The sequence below is a fragment of the Lutra lutra genome, chromosome 10, assembly GCF_902655055.1.
Source record: "Lutra lutra chromosome 10, mLutLut1.2, whole genome shotgun sequence".
In the NCBI taxonomy this organism is placed as follows: domain Eukaryota; kingdom Metazoa; phylum Chordata; class Mammalia; order Carnivora; family Mustelidae; genus Lutra; species Lutra lutra.
Window position 1 is genome coordinate 59,806,064 of NC_062287.1, and position 15,838 is coordinate 59,821,901.

At 38.0% G+C, this 15,838-nt stretch overlaps 1 pseudogene; it reads right to left on the reverse strand.

Moving 5' to 3' along the window:
- Positions 1-7,471: 7,471 nt before the first annotated feature.
- On the reverse strand, positions 7,472-8,416 carry LOC125079743 (olfactory receptor 51G2-like; annotated as a pseudogene).
- Positions 8,417-15,838: the final 7,422 nt, after the last annotated feature.

The following is a 15,838-nucleotide window of genomic DNA, read 5'->3' on the forward strand; positions in this document are numbered from 1 at the left end:
ATTCTCCAGTTGAACTGTACGTGTGGAACATAAAATAGAATGATTCAACTTATAGAAGATTAAACAGTTACCGTGGACCTTATCTGTCATTATTCAGCATTATTCAGCGTTATATTGTTGAATATACAAAATCAGAACAAGTTCTGAAGGAATCAAAACTTAGATCCACTTATAAAGTGATTTCTGGAAAAAAAAAATACAATGATCTGGGACTACATCTTGGGTCTTTCTTGTATTCTCTCCCTTGAACTTTGGCTCCTGTTTCACTTCCTGCTGTTTCAGCTTTCTCCCCAGAGTTAACCCATTAAACGTTCCGTTTTTTGAGAACCCAGTCATAGCACTGTCTGAAAACTTTCCGCCTTCCCACCTAATCATAAATAAAGGAGGGAGATTTCTGGAGTTTCCCAGGAGTACAAAACTGAAGAACAATAACCAACAAGGACAGCTTAATTTTTAGGAAACTTTCTTAACTGTCTCTTCAGAGTTTTGTTTTGTTTTGTTCTTTTCCAAAGATACCGATTTTCTCTTCATTTTATCACCTTTTCTCTCCTATGTCTTGGAAAATAATCCAGTATTCCTCTTTCTTTGAAAAGTAGCTCCACTGAAAGATGAATTCTGTCGCTTTTTCTTCTGCAGGTAAAAATATACAAGTATAATTTCTTCCTTTCATATTTCATTTAAAGTATTTTTCAACATATTTCAAAACACTTTCAGATGTTTGATTTTAAAGCATCTGGACCCTTGGACGTTAGCAGATCATTTTTTTCCAGATTAAGAAACTTAATCCTTAAGAATTCAACTATATAACTTTACTAAAATCACGTCGATTATAAAGGACGATCTAGGACTGGAAATAATATCTGACTAAGTATCTTTTACTCTGGGTATTGTCACTTGATGGTAAACACAAAGGCCAGCTATTAATAAACAAATCAAGACATTCACAATCCTTATCCTTACAGCTAAGTAAATAAAAGTTTAAGTTTAAAAATTTCTGGTATGATGGCCATTTCTGGTTTTCCTCTTATAATCTACTTTGTTTCCTCCAGATTAAATGTCCTAATTTCCACTCAGTAATTAAACCGTCTAAGTCACTGTTTTAGACACAAGATATAAATATGATCCCAATAATAAGGAAAGCATGAATCAATATTTCAAATATATGAATAAATTAAAACAATATGGGAAGAGAAGGGTACATGATTTTCAATTCAGAGTTTAGGTGACCGCTCTCTGAGGAGGGGAGAATTGGAGACGGGCAAACAGAAAGAAGGAGATTTGTGCATGTCTTGGTGAGTGAGTTCTGATTAGTAGGGAAAGTATGGAGGTACATCACGAAAAACCTAAAGTTGTTAGCATACAGGATAGCTAAGAGATAGGTATCCATTCAAGCTGGTGTTGTGATAAATAAAAGAAGATAAAAGACACAACCTTCCAGAACCACACAATTACTTAAGAGAATTACGTTTCACTTGACCAGGGTGGGGAGGTACTGTCTCCCGTGCTGAGTATGTATTCAGTGGCTCTGACAGTATGGCCTGGCTGATGGCATCATTGGCACATGACAGATTGTAATAAATACAGATTATTAGGTTTCAGCCCCAACATACTGAATCAGGATTTCTTGAGTTGAAGCCCAGTGTCCAGTGTTTTAACAAACCCTGTGGGTAACTCTGACACAGACTGAGGCCTGAGAATCACGGAGGTCCATCTTTAGGTATAGTATTATTTTGTAAGCAGATGAGTGCAGTGCCATGGGAAAAGCAAGTAGGAGAGAAGCAGAGGTTATGAGTTAACAGGAAAGGGACACCCTTAGACAAAGAAAGAAACCTTGCTCCTGAGGGCTCAACTCTGAGAAGGGGCCCGCAAGGATGCTGGGTCACAGACACAGATTCTTTGATATGATCTTACCATAAATCATTTAAGACCAAAAAAGCATATGGCAATTATAACAAATAAAGATACTATTTTTTGCCTTATAATTTATTTGAAAAGTACCAAATTATTAATAAGAAAATCTATCATCTGTTAACTGCTGCTGCTATAGGAAGTTGGACAAGCTGTTTTACTGACCCCTCTATATACAGATTCATGAATTTCTAGTCAGGTACTGGGAGATGGTGCAAACTTGAAGTAAGATGGAGAAATGTTTGAGGACACTGACTGGGAAGAATTATGTATTCAAATGGAGAGTTTGAATGCCATCTAAGAATTCTTTACCCGACATTCATGCTGCATTGTTTCCTTCAAAATTAGGGAAAAATGTGTAACATTTCTTTAGTACACTGGAAGTTCCGTCCTTTCTCCTTTAGATTCCAAACGTGGAGATATAAACATAATGAATGGGCATAGTCTGCGCATATTCGGAATTTCTGACATTATTTCACTTAGCATTTGAGAAAATGGACTTATGAGAAAAGGCACTCAGATATGTGGATCATATTGTTTTTGTGTATTGCATGAAGCTGACTATGCAGAAGAGGAAGAGTTTTGTGAGTTTGTGTGTGTGCGTGTGATGGTTTTTCTTAATTTTTAAGAAAGCCCTATGGAGTGAAGGGATTTTGTGATAAGGAACAGAAGGACATAGGTGAAAAGGCAGGGTACCTGTTTCTGGTCCTGGCTTTGGCACAAAACACTGGAAAACAAGACAAACAACCAAACATATAACTTGGGCCAGCTTGGGTTTAAGCAACAGCTATTTATCCAAAAGGGTTAAGAATGCACTGTGATCTTTTGTTGCAGAAACTCTTCTTTTTGGCTTGCCAACAGATTTTTAGTCAGATGTAGTAAACCTGTGCCCTCACGGAGTAAAGTGAGAAACCATGTTGGGTTTCCTAGCACCAATGTCTGTTTTCTTCTGCAGTCACACTGGCATTCAGATTAACAGCATTAAAAGCCAATGTTCTGCCATGACGGTAATAAGAAATAATAAGAACATAGATTTCATGTTCACAAAAGAGTCTCCTCTCACAATATAGAGCTGGCACACTTACATGTATGTACAACATTGGTTTCACTTTTCCCATTGTCTAAAGAATGGCAGTGGGTAAGTTGTACTACATCTCATACTAATCTCATAGGTTTCTCCCATGAGAAGCTAAGACAGTGGGTGGAAGAGTTCCCAATATTCTGTAAAGCAGTTAGAAAATAATCATTGTTAATATTTGTCTGTTCTTTAATTTTTCCCAAATTTATTTACTGTGCTCAAAATGCAAGGAGCTTTTTCATACATGATTCTTCAAAGATTTAGAAGCAATTGCAATTAACCTTGATCACTCTGGATTTATCAGTTCCCATCATCATTCTGTTACCTTCCATCATTCAAATAGGAATGGACTGCCTTTTCAAACTGTGTTCCCAAACCAGCAACTTTCCATTCCATTCTGCTCCTTAAACTTTTCCTCATCTCAGCATGTCTCCCATCAGGGGCATAGAATCCATCTGCCTAAAGATTTAGGTACACATTTATCAGGATACATTTAAGGCATGGAGGATTGAGGCTGGTGAGTTACTAGCCCATCTCCCAATTTCCCATTTATTTGGTTTTATCTATTATGAAAGTACATTTGAGGAATTCTTCAGTAAATGTATCCAGTAGTTCCCAGATGGTACTTGAAGATAAAGAGCAATTTTTCTTCCTCTAAATCCTCAATATAGTTCTTTTTCAGGGCTTTACATCATATTAACTATTTTTCTATGAACAGTAACAAGGAATCTTGGCAAATGGCTTCACCCCTTTCCTCTCCAAACCCCATGTTATTGACTCACCCACAAGGAGTTAAGAGCTGAAGACATTTCTCACCCTCCTCCAGGGTATATTCCTGGATAGCATCCCCTGATTAATATAATAGGCAGCATGGGCTTTGGGGTAGCAAATAGCTTTAACCATGTCACTGCCAAAGAAGTTTTCAAATGGGCTGGCTGTAAGAAACTCCATCCTGATTGGAATACAAGTCTGTCTCAGTTACAGATTCTTCTTATATTATTAAAAAGCAATTAGCTTTTGAGAGTACAAGCTTCAACATCAAAAAGACCTGAATCAAACCTCTCAGTTTCCTCACTTGTGAAACTGGGATAGTGAAAGAAACTAATGCACAATATTACTGTGAGGATTAAATCAGGAACTCCATTAAAAACATAATCATGTTTGTCAATACTTGAATAATTACCTACTATTTTATTATTATTTTATAATAACATTGTGAGAGTTTAAAATAATATATGAAAATCACTTACTATCATTCCTAAAAAAGCACAAATTAAGCACTTAATAAGTTAGATGATGATGATGATGATGATGATACACTTACAAATACAACAAAGAAACTTTCTATTGCAATAGAAATAATAAAAATTCAATAAAATAAAGAACTTTATGACTTAGAGGAAAATAAAAATAGAAAATAAATGGACATAAACAGAACAGAAATCAAAATTTAGCCACAACAACTGGGTTGTCTGCCACAACCCAGGCAGATAATTCATACTTCCCCACCCAAAAGACTGTTTTGTAAAATTCTTTGTTTCACCATATAAGTGCAAAACAAAAAAACTCAGCTCTTGTAAGCACACACATTTGTCAAAACTTTGAGTATGAATGCAAGAAAATAGTGAGACCCCAAAAGCTTTCAACCTGAATGTTACATGTCCTAAAGAAGAAATGGATGTTTGACATATTCCAACAGAAAAACAACTCTAACTCTGGGCAAGATATATATAAAATATATCAGATATTGAAAAACAGACAGTACAGAGGTGTGATTCCTTGTGATAAAGAAAATAAGGTGTAAACTCCATAACCTTCTAGGCTTTCTGCCAGACTGTACTTTACAAACTAAGAAAAGGTGCATAAACAATGAATCTTGGAACACTGAAAAAATAAAATAAAATTAAAAAAAAAAGACATACACACACACACACACACACACACACACACACACACACACAAACTAAGACAATGAAGTTCAAGGCAAATTGAGAGCAGCTCTCTCCTTAATGGAGGGAAAGAAGACAGAAGTGATATTAGAGGCCGTGAGGGATCAAAATTTGGGGCAACTACTAGACATGAAGAAGTCCTAGAAATCTGCTTAGGTGTCCACTTGAGGTTTTCACCAAGTACTAAACTTCAGATTCACAGGACAAGATTCTGAAAAGCTTGGGAGAGAACATCTCTGAGGCAAAGAGTGGGCTATAAGTTGCCTATAGATTTTGGAGTTCATTCAGTACTGGAACACATTGGAGTTCCAACAAGGGAGAGAGGCTATTTGAACACCTTGGATATTGACCTGAAACCCTAGAAGGGCCACGCCATAAGAAGAGGGAGTATGTGGTGTGGTTTCTGATTTCATGAAACTGATTCAATATCATATGCTGCTTTGGCATCTGAAACTGGGAGTGCATCAGAAAGCCTACCCATGAGTTTCCCTGCTCTTCCAGATACACCCTGCATCCAGTAGACAAGGGCTTCCTCCCAGCAATCAAACCAGCTGCACTCCAACTAATGGCTTTCACTTTCCTGTAAGCCGATGAAATTATTCAAACAAGCCACTCAAATCCTCCTGTGGGAATGAGAGGGGTGACCCCACCAGCCGTTACTACAGAACCTGTCTCCCATGGCCCCTTGTTTGTTCACTCTGTCCCCAAGTGCCACCCCTGTGTGCCCCATGCCTGGCATGCAGTTTCCTCTTTCCCTAGTCTCTGAGTATCTATGACCAATAAACTGCTATCAGTTTTATCTTTCCAGTGTCAAGTGCCATGCTTTCACCCATTTCAATAACCGTGCAGTAGAAATCTTTCTCACCAACAGGGTGAATGGAAGGCAGGAATATTGTAACCTAAGAAAGAGGGCTAATAAGCATCAGCCCTAATAAGGCCAAAAACCAAGATGTAAAAACATGAACATGATCCTCCAATAACTTAACTGACTGCCATGTCAAATCAGATTCTCTTTATATAAGATATTATGACCCAGATTCCCAATAACATAGCATTTGCAGTGCCCATGGCCACATTAAAAAAAAAAAAAAAGACAAATAAAATGCAGAAGATAATCAGAATAAAGTAAAACAGAAAGAAAAAGAAATTCAGGATGAACAGAGATTCTGGAACTAGAGGAAAAGAGCTTTAAAACACTTATGACAAATACATTTGCACATGTAAAGAGAAACATGAACATTAGCAGTCATATATATGTACATATGTGTATATACGTATATGTGTGTGTGTATACATAATCCAGCCCCATGGGGGTACGAAACAAAAGCTTTCTTTCGTTAGCTTATTTAAACATGACTATATTCTTCAACAAAACTCAAAATTATAAACCACGAAGTGTGAACTTCGCTGCATGTAAATTTAAAAAAGAAAAAAAATGTTGGGAGATCCCATATAGATGGCTGACTATGAAAAAATATTGTACCTGTATTACAAATATATGACACAATCTCACTGAAGGGCATAAAGGGAAATGGAGCTGGTCTCAATAATTTCAGAAAATGGTATTTTAGTTTTGTTTTATTTTTCTTTGTTTTCTTTTTTTTTGTAATTTTCTTTTATTTTTTTTCCCAATGTTCCAAGATTCATTGTTTATGCACCACACCCAGTGCTCCATGCAATATGTGTCTTCCTTAATACCCACCACCAGGTTCACAGAAAATGGTATTTTTGACTGGGCTTTGTAAGTTTAATGATACGGAACTGCACACATACATTGCACTCAAGGTGGTAAATTTGTCTCCAGCAGGAGTATGGATTAATAATTTTGAAGCTACATTTATGTATACAAGAGATATAATGATGAGACAATAAATTCAACTTCATTTACAGGGCTGGTGAAGATTGGAGGCTGTGTCCACCCTTCATGAATCATGGAGTATTAAAAAACATACTGAAATGCCTAATAGTCACATTGGGACACATTTTATTATGATAATTAAGGTCTTTATTTCTTTAAGTGTATTTAAAAGTTTTGAAGTATTTCATTTGGTTTAGATTTTCTAGTGTAACCCACATCTACAGTTATTATGCAAATCACAAGAAAAACATTTTGATTTTACATATTTGCCAAATTTTCAGAAGGTATACCAAGTGAAGTCCTCCTGAGTTTAATTTATAAATAAAATTGTAGGTTTTTAGTTGGAGACGTCTTAGATTTCTTTGAATTCCACTGTTCTAATCTGCTTGTTCTTACATGTTAATGATATTCTCTCAAGATCCTGTCAGTTTCCTCTATAATAATCTGTCTTTTACAGACTGATATTGATTTTTGCAGAATGAGCAACATGTTTTTTTCTCATTAAACAGGTGTTGTTTTAAAAGGTATATGTTAAAACACATTTCAATATATTTCAATTGATGTTTTTGAATAATTAATTGATTGATACATCAGATGGGAGCTATATGCTCTGCCCCCTCTCCAAGATGTCTTCAGTTGGAAGACGGACTATAGCAACCAATATTTCATCTCTGTGACTCAGAGTTTTCTTGGATGGAGCATCTTCAGAATGCATACCTGAATCTTTGGTTTTAACACTGTAGACAATTGGGTTGAGCACTGGAGGAACAAGAAAGTGCAGATAGGAGAGAAGCATGTATACCCGAGCTGGTAGCTTCCTTTTCCCAAAACAGTGGATTATCGACAGGCTGACCAGTGGGGTATAAAATAGTAATACAGCACAGATGTGGGAAATGCAGATGTTAAAGGCTTTGAGTTGCTCAGTGTTGGAAGCAATGCTCAATATTGTCCTCAAGATTAGCACATAGGAGAGCAGAATGAGTACAGCATCCAACCCCAGTGTGGAGAGCATGACAAAGAGCCCAAAGCCACTGTTTAGAAGAGTGCTAGAACTGGCTAGCCTTAAGACATCAGGATGAACACAGTATGAATGAGACAGAACATTCATGGGCCGAAATTGCAGTCTGCCAAGGAGCACAGGCAGGGGCAGATGGAGAGCAGCACTACGGGTCACAATGGCCAGCCCAATGGCCCCAATGTGCTTAGTTGTGAGGATGGTGGCTAGCGTAAGGGTTCTTGAATAGCCACACAGCAGTCAAAGGCCATGGCCAAGAGCACAGCTGATTCAATAACTGAGAATGTAAGGATGAAGAAGAGTTGCAGAAAGCAGGTTGCAGCTCCTACCTTTCTCTGGCCTAGGAGAAAGACAGCTGCCATTGAAGACAGCGTAGAAACTGAGAGGCCCAGGTCAGCCATTGAAAGCATGAATAAGAAGAGTTACATAGGTGTGTGGAGGCTGGGAACAGACTTGACCATGTACATTATGGTGATGTTGCCCAACAAAGAGAGAATATAGGCAGAGCAGACAGGGATAGCTGTCCAGCAATGAGCGGCCTCCAATCCTGGGAGATCCATCAGTATGAAGATGAAGCTGCTGGCATTACTGTTGTTAAGAACTACCATAACTTTGGGAAGATCTTGCCCTGGAAAAATTACAAAGAAGGCAAAAAAATTATTCTTTCATTGCATTTTCCTAGCATCTCATCCCACAGCACCCACGGCCCATGCTTGCCGAGTAATATCACTCTCCTCCTCTTCTTCCACCACTGAATCTCATTCTTTTAGAGGTTCCACTAGAGTACAAATGCTGTCTGTCTTCTTGGAGGCTTGCCCTAGTTTTCAGGGGGCTGTTTGCGCCTTTCACAGAGAAAATTCCTTCCTCATTTGAAGATGTTTCAAGGTTTGAAAAATGGAAAGGGAAACTGTGGTGAGAGTACAGGATACAGATGCATAAGCTAGATTAGTTTTAATACTAGAAAATGGGTTCTAAAGAGAACTAGATAAAGATAATTATATTTAATGGTTCCTTGGAAGTTAGAAAATCAAGTACAAGATGTTAATACTGACTCTGAACTCTGATGCCACCAAATATATCTTTTTCTCTGAAAGAGATTTAAAAGTAGTACCTGTGACAAGAAGACACCAGGAGGGACTGGGCTTGATGTGTTTGTCTAATGGATTAAATCCCTTCTTAGTCCCTGTTATCACTCTCTGAAAAAGTGCTGGAGAGCTAGGACAGATGTGTGAAAGGAAGAAGATGGAGAGTAGATAATGTTTGCAGTTGGAAATACATATATTCTCAATGGCATTACACATTTACTGAGCTCCTACTGTGCACTCAGTTTAAGTAATATAAAACAGACAATATGTAATTTACGTCTTTGGAGGTCTAGTAATCCACTGGCCAACACAAAACACATCCATGAGGGCACTCATGGATGACCATGGGACAGATAAAAGATCCCAACCGGGATCGACATTCTTCTCTCCACAACTCACTTTTTTTTTTTTAATTACAGATTTTACTTATTTATCCCGGGGAGAGAAAGAGAGAGAGTGAGCAGGTGGAAGAGCAGAGGGAGAGGGACAAGCAGACTCTGAACTGAGCATGAAGCCTGACATGGGGCTTGATGCCAGGACCTTGAGATCGTGATCCCAGCTGAAACTAATTGAGGAGTCTTAACTAATTGAGTCCCCACAACTCACTTTTCTAAAGAATGATCTTGGTTTTATCTCTATCTCTGTTTTCATCTTGTTTCATTTTTCCCTCCCAGACCCTATGATCTGCTGTCTTGTTTCTCAAATTCCTCATATCAGTAAGAGACTCTTAATCTCAGGAAACAAACTGCGAGTTGCTGGAGGGGAGGGGATGGGAGAGATAGGGTGGCTGGGTGATGGATATTGGGGAGGGTATGTGCCATGGCGAGTGCTGTGAATTGTGTAAGACTGATGAATCACAGACCTGTACCCCTGAAACAAATAATACATTATATACTAATGTTTTAAAAAATGATCATGGGTAACTTCAAAGTCAATTATTAAAGAAAGGAATACAGTGTGAAATCTGAGTACATAGAGTTCAAAAGGAACTTGAGCACAAACATGAAGCTCACATTGAATGACGATTTTCTTAACTAACATCTTAGGAAAATTCTCTTCTTCTTTTTTTTTTTTTTTTAACAGAACAGCTGTATTCTCTAAGACCAAAGTAAAGGAAACATTTTTTTTTTTTAATTTGACAGATATCACAAGTAGGCAGAGAGGCAGGCAGAGAGAGAGGAGGAAGCAGGCTCCCCGCTGAGCAGAGAGCCCGATTCGGGGCTCGATCCCAGGACACTGGGATCATGACCTGAGCCGAAAGCAGAGGCTTTAACCCACTGAGCCACCCAGGCGCCCCACATCTTAGGAAAATTCTCTTAACAATGGAAGTTTTAACATGTTCTCCCTTTTTGTACACTAACTATAATACTGTCCTTTGAAGTCATGAAGAATACCTACACTCCCCTTTCAACAGACTAACCATCTGTCTAAGAAAAACCCAGAGAATAAATTCTGTGAAGAGTGAAAACCATGTCAGAATCAAAGCAACATGGTAATTGAACAGTAAATCAATATTGACAATTAGTATAGGATGGGTTGTGGAGGAAGAAAAAGTGATAACCACCTACAAGAAAGGCAGAAGGCAGAGGCTGTCCTGTCAGGTTTGAGAAAGGATCTGCAGTAGGCAGGGGAGGACTGGAACTTTCTGTGCTTATACCTGTGGAGAGGTGAGGTTGGGTGACTACCAGTCATCATCTTTGTTGCTCTAATAAAAACTCTCTCTGAACTTTGATTATAGAGGGTGAGGTGCGCAATGCATACACTTTGTATCCATCAATTTACCTCAACAAGTTTTACCTATAGGCTGTTAACCTCAGCATATTTTCAAAAGAAAGGAAAAGCACCACCCTGTAATAATACACTAAAATTCTCATAAATGCAAAGACGTAATCATCATTAATCAAAATAAAACATCTGCGATTCAGCATTAATATTCCTGGGAAAATATTCAACATACCATTATGAATAAAATAGAAAATCCATTCCTGAAACAAGACAAGAGTGGGAAAGAAGAAAATTTTGTATTCGGGAGACATGTGATGATATGCGATAAGCTGGTGATCAATTCACAGATGGGAAAAGTCTCTGGGGCTGTTGGAAGTCTTTGCCTTGACTCTAACTTCTAAGGATGTCAGAAATGAAAGGCTGCTATGATCAGACTTTCAAGCATAGGGATGGATTCCACCTATGTGTCTGATTCTGTCTAGAGTTCGGTATTGAGCTGTGTAGGAACCTCAGGAAGGCAAACTTCCATCCTCCAAAGACAGCGGATGCTCACAAAACATAAGGCTTGGTAGGAAGAATCACAGACTCTAGGGATTTTGGGAATTGCCTGAGACAGGGAAGCAGAAAATGAAGATAGTAGCAGATACTGCATTTTGTCAATAGCATGAACTATATTTTTTCAATATAATTCAAAGTCTGTTATGTGTCAGGCATATTACTGGAATTTGCAGAGAGATAATGGAGTTTATAAAGCCAAATTCTGATAGAGAATAATTATCCAAAGAGCATAATTTCATTTGAGATAACTGTGGCAATAAGTATGAGAAGAAAGAGAAGCATTCTAACAGACTAGTCATGGTGCTTAGAGTTTAGTCCAGCAGAGGTGGGAAGCATGCATTTCTCTGCCCGTTTTTCCTCATGCCGTCCTCTGCTGAGTGTGAGCGGATGGGCAAAATATCCCTCCCACATGAACATCTGGCAGGATGTTTATGGTCACAAAGTGAGTAGTAAAAATGGTATTCTCTTTATTTGAGCTTTGCCAGAAAACAAAAACAAAAAGAAGCAAATTTTTAAGATTTTTCAAGGTCATCTTGTCCAATTCCCACTAAACTGAGTCTGCAGCACCCCTAAAATGAATGTGAAACTCTCTCTCTCAGAAAGTAAGCTATTCTACTGTGATATTTAAGAAATTAAGGAAATGTATGTTTCTGCACTGCTTTTTGTGCAAGCTGGAGAAGTATTCTAAGCCCTTACGTGATTCATAGTCCAGATTTTACCTGCGTTCAAGCATTCCAGCCTGCGTTCTCATCTGATAAAATGAGCCAGTGGGTATTTCCTTTATTCCCATAGTCCTAAAGAATTTTTGTATGTTTAATATTTAGTAAGCAGTTGCTATATAATGTGGGCATTCGTCTACCCATGGAGAAGGGGTGCACATTACAAACTGCCTGGATTTGATCATAAAAAATGCTAAAATGACAAGCATTAACAGAGAGTGGAAGGCAGGACACCTCTAGATAAAGGCTAGGGCCAATGTTCTTCTTCTCTGTCTCTCTTTTTCTTCTTAAAGTTCAATTAGCCAACATATAATACATCCCTAATTTCTGCTGTAATGTTCAGTGATTCATTAGTTGCAGATAACACAATTCTTTCTAGTTTCTTCTTTAGTTGTCTCATCATTATAAACTGAGTGCAGATGACATTCTGTTGAATAGTGCCTAATATTTGTAGAAGGTAGTGGAAGTTTGAATTCCAGAAACCTTTTAAAAAATATACAATTTTTTAACTTAATTTAATTTATTTTTTTATTTTATTTTATTTTTTTTTTTGCTTGACAGAGAAAGAGACAGCCAGAGAGGGACACAAGCAGGGAAGACTGCAAGAGGGAGAAGCAGGCTTCCTGCCATGCAGGGAGCCCGATATGGGGCTAGATCCCAGGACCCTGGGATCATGACCTGAGTTGAAGGCAAACACTTAACAACTGAGCCACCCAGGTGCCCCCCAAAATATACAATTTGCGAAGAAACACTACCATGTTCTTTGATGCAATGCCAGGGGGCTCTTTGGCTATGCAGATCTTTAAACTTATAAATACTGCTTCAAAGCACAATAGCCACAAAAATGGAGTCCTGGAGCTGTTTGCACTGCCCTGAGAAACACTACATGAACTAAGTCACATCAGTTTTTCAGTCTTCAAGAAACAGACTGTAACTAGAGAGAATAAACTGATGGTCACCAGAGGGAAGGTGGGTGGGGATGAGTGGAACAGGTGATGGGGATTAAGGAGGGCACTTGTTGTGATGAGCACTGGATGTTGTATAGAAGTGTTGTATCACCATATAGCCCACCTGAAAGTAATACTACACTGTATGCTAACTAACTGGAATTTTAATAAAAACTTTTTAAAAAGTGTGAATGCAGAACTATTCTGCTTTTCAAAAATTGAAGCCTAGATTCAATATTATCAGTCCTTTAAACTATCTCATTTAAGACAAGAACTCCACATAACTCTTCATCCTGGGAAAGTCATTAGTAAATATTTGGGGTTGCCTCTATTACAATGTGGTGTGGGAATTATAAATCATATCTCAGATTTCCAGTTTCCCTTCTTCCCTTCTTTCCTCCCTTCTTTCTTTCCTCCTTTGTTATCTTCTTCTCTCTTGTTTTTTGTACATCAATTATTTATGGATTACCCAATACATGTCTTTATAAATGATGTTTGACCTGATAGTTGATCTTAAACTCTAAGGGAAATAATTGGGTTATTGTTGGGTAAGGAAAAAGGGGCCAGGGATTTTTTTCCTGAAAACTATAAAATATGTTGTATAAGAGGAATAGAGGTGCTATAAACCTCCAGGAAATGTCCTTCCCATCTCAGAGATCCTCATACATAGTTTGTAACTGTATCTAAGATAGTCCATTATTTCTCTAGTCCATGGATTTCTTCCATCCAAAATATGCATACAACAGGAGTTGAGGTAACTTCGTTTGAGGTGCTTCTATCACTCACCAGGGCAGGGACACGAGCTCTGTGAACTGTTATGCAGCTGGGACCTCATGAGGCTCCCTGCCTTGAGCATAGTGCCAAGTGAGCAGATTTATAAAGCAGGTTCTGGAGACTCACAACGAATTCCGGTGAGACTCACACCCAATCCTTGTGGTATAGGGTCTCAGAGAAGCATCAAATGTGCATGTGCCAGACAAAGAAGTCTATTGCTAATCTTTGTGAGTGTTTGCCACGTCTCCAGATGATATACTATATTAACTTAGAACACATAGCCGGTTCTACTTCAAGCTTCCTTTCTTCTGTTACCAGTCTAAGACTTTGTAGTCCCTTAAAGATAAAAGTCATCACATAGACCCCAATATTTTGGCCCCAGGAATATCTCGTATCATATTCAGATCTCTAGGACATAGAATCCTTTTCCTCCCTAACCCCCGCTCCCAGTTCAGTAGGTTTTTTGTTTTTTGTTTTTTTTCTTTAAATTATTCATATCTTGGGTGGTGAGAGTGGAATATCTACAGCACTATTTTCATGAATGATAATGTTAATAGATTTCTTCCAAGACAAATTCATTTTGCTTTGATAGATCTTTGTTACAATAGCACACAACTGACTTTTCTCTCATGCTGTCACTTTTCATCCTCCCTACCTCCTCAAAGTGAGATTTTCAAATTTACTGAGGAATGGATGAAGGAGATTAAAAAGGATTCACCAGAACATATGACAAGGTCCTGGATTTTGTTTTGAGGATAGAAAGAGAGTGCTATAAGATGCAAACCATGGTCAGAGGTGGCATGGATCTGGCCAGGAAAGGCCTGGGAAATTGAAGTAGGGACCAAATTGGGTATGACATAGAGGAATCATATAGGGGTGCCAAAACCACTTAGTGATTCACTGAGGCATTTATATAAGTCAACACAAGTTTATACTCATGGCTAAAATTTAGTATAGCAAAGGGCACTGTGCAGGAACAGCACAAAGGCATACAGAGTAAAGGCAAGAGAGGCCACGTATAGGCTTCCAAATGTTTCCTCTCTTTTTACAAGGGTTGCTGTAGCCACAAACTTTAGGAACACAGAGAGATATCTCTTTCCAGGGAAGCCTGTTTGAGTTATGGAGTCCAGAGTTCTTAAAGCAGGCTAGTAACATGGGTACACATCTGTCACATGACTGGTGTATGTAGATTCTAAATCAGGCGACAGGTACACATAACAAATTCTATGTTTATCTAACATATGTTACCAACCTGGTTCATATTGAACTACTGCTTGGACATATATAATAACATTTTTACTGAGAAACTATATGAACATTCTAGGGGATTATTCTTAGAGTTTGGTCAAGGGCCATCTGTCAACATGGCTACAGAAATGAGCAAGAACTAGTGAAATAGATCGATTGCATTACCTCTTTCCTTGTAGGGATTTGTGCATTTTCAGGAGTATGCCATGACCTTGAACCCAATGAACATGTGTTGGAAATGTTTTCATTCAGCATGTTTGAAATATGAGTAGCTTTTAATGTGACCTAAACATAATTCTAATCCTTGATGGCATAACACGAAGATGACTAGAAATATTAATTCAAAACTAGATGGATTGTACTATGGATATTTAATAAGAAGAGTATTTAAGGAAGAGAATATAACTGGAAAAATTGTAGTAATTTGTTAGAGATACAGCAGGTGGTTAAAAAAGGAGCTCATTTATTTCAGGAAATTGAGCATATAATCAGAAACAAACATTTTGAGCTAGAAAATTATCAAAGAATAATAGTGGTCGTTGTGAGCAACGACTAAACTGAAAGTGAAGAGAAGTAATGGAAAAGCTTAATTAAACAAGTGTTACAACATAATCTTCTTTAGATTTTGAAAGCTATTTTCAGTTCTGTTTGGAGTCATTTGAGAATGAAGGCAGGGAAACCAACCAACTGAATGGTTAAATGGTCTACTTAATTATTAAGGTCTAAATTGAGGCAGGAGGAGTGGAAATGTAAAAGTAGTAAAAAAATATCAAGTAAATAGAATCTACAATATTGACAAGGGATTATAAATTACAAGTGAGGGAAAGTGAGGACCACATGTGGCATTTGGTTTCTATTTCTGACTGAAGTGAGGGAGTGAATGGAGATGCCATGTACATAAAAGGAGAACACAAATGTGGAAGCAGGAAGAATTTGCAGTTGAGGGTGGAGAAGGATCAGTAAGTTCTATTTTG